Source organism: Ascaphus truei, chromosome 2 (assembly GCF_040206685.1).
Source record: "Ascaphus truei isolate aAscTru1 chromosome 2, aAscTru1.hap1, whole genome shotgun sequence".
NCBI lineage: Eukaryota > Metazoa > Chordata > Amphibia > Anura > Ascaphidae > Ascaphus > Ascaphus truei.
Genome location: NC_134484.1, coordinates 379,713,084 through 379,720,895, shown reverse-complemented (window position 1 = coordinate 379,720,895; position 7,812 = coordinate 379,713,084).

Genomic DNA, 7,812 nt, shown 5'->3' with positions numbered 1-7,812 from the left:
TGTGGTTGGTGTTTGGAGTACCACTACTATTTTTATTCACAAACTCAGAGTAACCCTACTTTTTTTATTTACAGATTTATGGCCAAACGTTTTTTTTTTTACAGAAAATGTGATCCTTTAAAAAAAAAAATATATATATATATATCTCCATTTTTGCTTTTACACCATAAATATTAAACATAAATAAATAATTAAATAGATCCATAAAGCTTTGCTCCAGGGTTTAAGCGGTTTACAATTTCTTGAACTCTGTCTGGATCTAGTACTATGTACTTATATTAATCTGCTGTATCTGTTGCTTTCCCTTCTACTGACTTTTTCTTTTCTCCTTACCTCTCATTGCCATTTCATTTTAGGACACACTTAAAGCATCAGTCCAAGCTATCGGTTTTTTTTTTCATTATTATTATTATTTTCCCCTTTAATATGTGCATCAATACAATCCACCCAATAATAAGTAATTTGTTAAGTTACCTATCGATCCGTTCTCCTGTGATCGATCGGCGAAAATTCGGCCCGGGGGCTCACTAAATGGCTGTCAGTGCAGCAGAAGGGGACCAAAGGTGCAAAGTTCTGTGAGGAAGATTATGTGGCCAAGCAGTCACTAGATACAATTGGTGTACTGATAAAGAGAGGGCAGTGCTCAACAGAGCTGTGCCAGAGTCTGTTTCAGAAGAGGAAGGGGATATAACTTTGTAAATGGTTGCTATAGAAAGAAAAAATGCTTATTACATTATAATACATTAAAAATGTCATTGACAATTGATTTTTTTTTTTAAATGCTACACGTATTTCCTCATGGTACAGAACTGTTTTTTTTTTTTTTTTTTTTTTTTAAACACGTCGGATATTGCTTGGTCTGCAGCTTTTAAGACAACTCTTCTGTGACTGTGCACCTCCCGACTGGAACACTACAATATACCCTGAAATCAGCCTCCAGTTTAAATGTGAGACTTCAGCTGTCTCACATTTTAATGTTGTCTGTAACTGTTACATATGCCTATAATCATGTTATATTTAACTGTCTGTAAATATAATGTATAACCTCTGTTCATTTAATGTAACCATGTATTGTAATCGTAACTGTGCACAGGACATACTTGAAAATAAGAGGTAACTCTCAATGTATTATTTGCCTTTATTTTTTTTATATATATGTAACGGATATTCCCTCTACCCCAATCGCAGAGAGAGTGCATGTGGGGGGGAACCTATATGTTACCAGGTGTGTGGTGCTTTATACCTGTCAGGCTCACAGGAGGCCTGAGCCTCCGCTAGTGAGAGCCTGGGGTAAATCCTCTGGAACGATCTTACTTACAGCGCCTCCACCTATGTAGGATTCTAGGAGTGTAGAATGTACCCCACACAAGACCCACATATAGTAACCACATACACAGTAGTATAAGTATAACAGTTTACTATATGCAGCAACAACATAACACAGTACACATCAGCAATAATAACAGTGGCAGTGTCCGTCGATGACACTCATAAGCACAACTACCTGTCTTCTCACCGTGTCTCAACCCCAATCTGTATACCCAAAGTCCTTGTACCCAAAAGTCCCAAGAGTCTCGCAACCCCACCCACGTGTGGGACAACGCTGCCCACTAAGATGAAATGTATAGGTGGTGCACTTGGTGACTTGAATAATACCTGCCCGGCTCTCCTGCAACCGGGTATCGCACAACTGTGGAAATGGACCCGTCTGTGTCCAGCGCCGAAGTCTCAGCGATGGGGGTCTCCTTATGAGCAAGCTCACCGCTCAGACAGTCTCTGTCTCTGCTCTGCAGAGAATGATCCACTGCAACACTGACCCTTCTTGTCAGAGCACACAGCACTGCAGATGTGTCCCTAACTAAGCTGACTGCTAACAGGGCAAGGTCTCTACCTAAGGGGTCTTCCCTAAAGCAGCCACAAACTGAAGGGGAGTTGGGCCTAGCTGGGACCTAGGGGGTAACCTGGCCTAGTGTAGAAGCACTGCTCCCTACACACACCTTCCCCTACCTTATCCCAGCACCAACTGACACTCTCACACTTGTGCTACACTGTCAGCTTCCTGACTCCAGCACACAACATTGTATCTCCTTTGCTGCAGGAGAATCTGTAAACCTATTAGCTTCAATGCAGCAAGTGATAGGGGTGAAAGGGCAGTCCCCAGAGGCTGCTAGGAATTGTAGTCTTTTATGGCCCTCTTTAACATTGGGGCCGCATGCGCGCTGTGTAATGGCCGCCGCTGCTAACTGCGCATGTGCGAACTGGGGGATGTCCCTGACTATGGAGCGCCTCTTCTCACTCCCTGTAATGGCCGCCGCATTGCATCTGCGCACGCGCGAGCCTAACACCAAATTCAAGATGGTGACATTTTCACAGCCTAAGTATCTACGGTAAGTATAATTTAGCAGGGGTGAGCAAACTTTTGAAGCTGCGCCCCATGCCTTCTCCCTTAACTGCTCACGCGCCCCTTACCTCTTAGGTAGGCATCAAATGACGCCGCGGGTGACGTCACGTGATCCTGAAGCATCATTTGACGCCGCGTTGCCATGGCGACAGGTGTCAAATGAAGCCGCGGGGTCATGTGACATCATGTCACATGACCCCGCAGCGTAATGTGATGCCACATTGCCATAGTGACGCGTCACACCAGCCATATGAACCTCGATAAGTTCAGTTGTTGAGGCCTCACGCGATCCCCCAGCATTTAACTTCAATGCCTTGGGGAAGAGCGCAGAGCCTCTGCAACTGCCCACGCCCCACCAGAAAAATCCCGCACCCCTGACTTAATTTACAGTATGCCAGTTACCAATCCCACTGCAAAATTCCAGTGTCATTTAACCCTTACACTGCCAGCAGGACGCCTATCTTTTCATACAGTATTTGTTTTTAAACTCCACATACTTAACCCAATACGTTTCTAAAAGGCAAATGTAGCTGCACTAAACCAGTGTGACAAAAGTGATTTATATGCCATCAATAGCTATAGAGGAGATGAGTAGTTAAGCTGCGACAATCGCAGCGCCGGCTATATATTTTGACGTGCTCCACACCTGCATCACATGGCCCCTGACGAAGCATAAAGTGAAACGCATTATGCCGTGGTGCCGCGATTTGCAGAGACAAGGAGCAGACCAATCTGATGTCTGACGCCTTAGCTGGTGAACATGCACACAGCTGAGTGACAGGCGGCACTGTCCAGTGGACATCTCCTCTGGGGAAGTGGCGGTGTTCACGGCGAGAGCCCCTTCAGACTCCGCGCTGGTTTTTACCTAGGTTACATGTAAGTGTTGATGTGTTGATGTTACACTTGTCTATTATTATAAAATTGCTATTTTCACCTACCGTTCCTGTCCCTGTGTCCTATCTGGTTCTTGGGGAGAGACGGAGGGTTCCAGTCCATACTGAGGGAATTCACCTGATATCAATACATCCCGAGTGTTTACACCTATGCCCGTTTTCATTCTATACCATGTGAGTTTTGGCATCATCATCTTAGTCTCATCTATATCATTTTTTTTTTTTGCAATATTGCACCATGTTATTCTTTTTCTTTTATTCCATTGATTCTGCGCTCCCCAATGCCAAGAAGACTTTCCAAACAAGAACTACGAGGACGTTCTTTTTCTGGGTTTTGAGCAGCGTATCTATGGTTTCATTTCTCACATATTGCATTTGCACCTTTGAACAGTCACAATTCACAGTGTTATATTTATTATTTGGTCATTTCACTGTGTCATCTATCACCACCACATTAATTTAAAGAGCGCCCGAAACTTCACTATTTATACTACATCAAATCAGAATTTCTTTCACGCTTTCACGTGTTTCCCTTTTCCCGTTCATTTTCAGTTCTGCTTTTCAATACATTGCAAGTTCTCTGTCAATTGGCGAAACAAGAACTTCTCTGAGTCAGCAGAAAGAATTATGACGTGGGGGATTCTCTGCTATGCAAATGCATCAAGAAAATTTTTTTTTTTTAAATTGTAGTGTATGTTTTTCTTGCTAGAATTCGTAATAAATGTAAAAAAAAAAAAGCAATCTCTATAGACTTGGAGACATCTGACGTTCGCTGATCCATAAGAAAAAAACATCAGCATGAAGAGGAGATGCTGTTTTTATTGATAATAATCATGATTTATAATTATGAACTGCTACAAATATTGAGAGCTATGTACAGAATAAAGTAGGGATCATTAACTGGCAGCCACTGCTGTCAATGACGGGCCTTGATGTGAGCATCACTAATCCTAAAACAAAAAGTGTTGATGATGGGACGAAATATGAATGTTTCCCCAATGTACTGTATCTCTTGACATAATGGTGTGGGGGGGGCGGGGGGTTACACTGACTGTGACAGGGTGAAGTCAACCCCTATCAGTTATGCCTGGGAAACATATGTCTGAGTGCTGCATCCAGCACTCAGAAGGTTAACTCAGGAGGAAGCTAGGTAATCAGGAGGTAAGCTGACACCTGATAGCCAGCAAGGTAGAAAAGGATCTTGTTACTGGCAGTAGCTGCCTGCATTAGACCAGAGCACACTGCTATGTGAGCTGTTAGCCAGAGGGATTTCACCAAAGTCACTACTTCAACCAAAGTAAGGATTGTTCTTTTGTTTTCCTGACTGCTTAAAGTACACTTATGATTTGGTTATGGTCTAGCCAGCCAGCCTGCTAGATAGGCCTGGTGTCAGATCTCCCAATGTGGAGCAGGTTTTGTTTTGGTTTGAAGGGACAGTGTACCCACATGTTATGGAGAAATAAAGCCACTGAATGTTTTTGATTATCCTGAAACTACACGTGTGGACTGTTCCCTGACCTCGGCTACAGGCCGTCCTGCCACACTGACATTGCATGGAACCCCCTTTTAGGGTCTAACCTTTAAAGACAGGATGGATTGCAGAACCCCTTTCTATTGCTCCAGCCATTTTTTCTCTTATATTAGATAACATTTGAAAAAGACATAAGAAACACTTCCTTTTGCACAACTTCCAGAGGATGTCTTAGAGAACGATCATAGGAATTATTAGCGTGCTGTGACTCTAGGAAAAGTATGACTCAGCGCACCTATGAGAGAACAAACACATCTCCACTGGTTTTCACTTCTGAAATTCATATCTAGAGTTGCTTAAGTAAAGAACATTTGTTGTCTTTGAAATCTTTGCTGTGTTGTGCTGGGGTATCAAAGGTACAAATGAGGAAATAGATTGGAGGAGACCACAATGTACTGATACTGTACATAGACACATAAGTGCAGATATACATTTACTCATATATACCTTCATATGATATACAGGGCTGCAGACAGATTTCCCAGGGCCCAGTACTAGAGTTACGACTGCTTCCACCGCCCCCCCACCCCGTCTCTGCAGTCTTGCGACCACCCCCATTTCACACCTCGCGAGCGACCTCTACTTTCCCCCCTCTTCCTATGTATTTCTCTCCCCTCCGTCTCACTCCCTCTTCCTCTCTCCCGCCTCCATCAATTACCCCACTCTCACTCTCCCCTCCCCCCTGAAGCCTCGCATGTATTTCTCTCCCCTGCGTCTCACTCTTACTCCCTCTTTTCCTCACTCACTCCCGACCCTCTTTCCTCTCACTCTTCCCCCACTCAGTCAATTACCCCACCCCTCACTCATCCCCTCCGCCCTCACACAATCCCGCCCCACAAAATACATACCAAAAAACCCCACCAAATACAAAAAACCTTCCCACCCCCCAAATATATACAAACCTTCCCACCCCCCAAATATATACAACACCCCCCAAATACATAAAAAAAACACCTGCCCCCCAAATACATTAAACCCCCCACCCCCAAATACATAAATAAAACACCCCTCAAATACATCAAACCCCACTCCCCAAATATATTTTAAAAAATCCCCCTAAATAAATTAAAACCCAACCCCCAAATACATTTTTTTTCAAACACCCCCAAATACATACAAAATACACACTTACCTTGGTCTTAGGCTTCTAGCCAGGCCCGGTGGCTGCGGGGGGGGGGGGGGCGGCCTCTAGTTGTCGCCGGGCCCGGCTCTCCTCCAGATGCGGGTCTCCCTCACTGACTGGCGCATGCCGAGCTTCTGACGTTAACTCATGCCGGGCTCTCTCTCATGCTGCGGTGCATGCCTGAAGTTGAGCCCAGCTTGCATATAGTAAATATAGTACAGTTACCCTCTAATTCCTATCCCCCCTAGGGAAGATTTGCTGGTACTAGGGATTTTAGGCTAAGGTCCCACTGCATGTGCCTGCACGCACAGCGCTTCACCGCGATCTGCTGGCAGCTTTTTTAGGTGTGGGGGGCGTGGTCAAAATAGGTCATAAGGGCGCGGCCATTAACCTTGCTAGGCTGCCATTGGTTTTGCTGGCTTGCATGGCTTGTGGAATTTTTGTTATTGGGGATACCTGCCAGACTTACTGCCCCTGGAAGTGAAGCAGATAATCAACAGGTTATATGTATATATGTGCCCCAAGGGACAGGCAAGATTTTGCTTTGTCAGGAGGTACAAGCCGCAATTTCACCGTTGGGTTCTTGGCAATATTCTAGTCAGCGCAGTCTGACATGTACAATAATTAATATATTTATTTTGTATATTATAAATGAATAAAAAATGCTGTGGCCTTATTTTCCTAATATATATATTCGTGATTCTGGTCTTTTTCTCTGTCTTGGTTCATTTTATGGGCCCTTCAAGTTCAAAACTACTATTTAGAATGGCCGGAAATTAAGGGGAATAAGGTGGAGTTCTAGTCACTGGCGATGGAGAGAAGACCCCAGTGAGGCAATAAGTGTTGCCTAGTGGGGAAACCCAGACTGAAGTAATAGAGGAAAGTGTAGGTTTAAAATAAAGAGAAAATAAGAGTTTACTAGAGACAACGATAGAGTGAGACCCACTAGGAACTTGTCTTACAAATAGTGACAGATAAATCAGTGACTATACAGTTGCATCAGGTCGGTTGAGAAAGCAGAACCTTCTTCTGCCACCATGTGTAGCTGAGTGCCGTGTGAAATGTGCCTGCTTGGTCAGGTTGATCTAGCTACAGAAGAGTCTCTGAAAACAGCTACAAATTAATGTGTCTAAATAAACTGCCATAAGAGCGTAGTTGCATCTGTATCTGTGAAACACAAGAAACATGCTGATTGACAAGTAGAACTGCCGAGTTGTCTTCACAAGGCTCCTTTCAAATGTAGCAGTTGAAATAACACAGCTAAGCTCCTTACTGGCCCAGAAGCAAAGAAGACAACCAGCAGTGTGGGTCTAGCCTCTGATAGGCTCCTGGCGCACCATGTGACCGCGTCGCCGTGCGGGAACACAATCCAGTTGTTTCCCCTGCCGGCTGACGCTTCACAGTATGAAGTGAGACAGGAAGTGAGGTGACACCGGGGCCTACTACAGAGGAGGTAAGGGGTTGGTGTGAGGTGCGCGCCGCCGTCACCAGCGAGGACCTAGCCTTATGGTGTTGTGGTGCTCACCTGTTGGCTCACAGAAGGCTGAGTCTCTGCGATGTTGTAGGGAGGTTTGGGGAATAGTATCTCTCTTAGGATGGTGCAGCACCTCCATCTTGCAGGGCTCCTGCCATAGGCAGGGGTTCATCCCCACAGGAACTTCCATGGTGTAGATAAATGACTCTGGAGTACCAGTACCAATGCAACAGGTTTATTGTAACAGCAGTTCCATAACAGATCCTCTCTGTAGGTATTCCAACCCAGGGGTACCATCCCTTTCCTGGGCAGGACATGACTAGTCACCCAAGGAGCTTGAGGCCCCAAGGCTAGTCTAAGCTTGTAGGCCATGCAGGAACACAGCCCTAC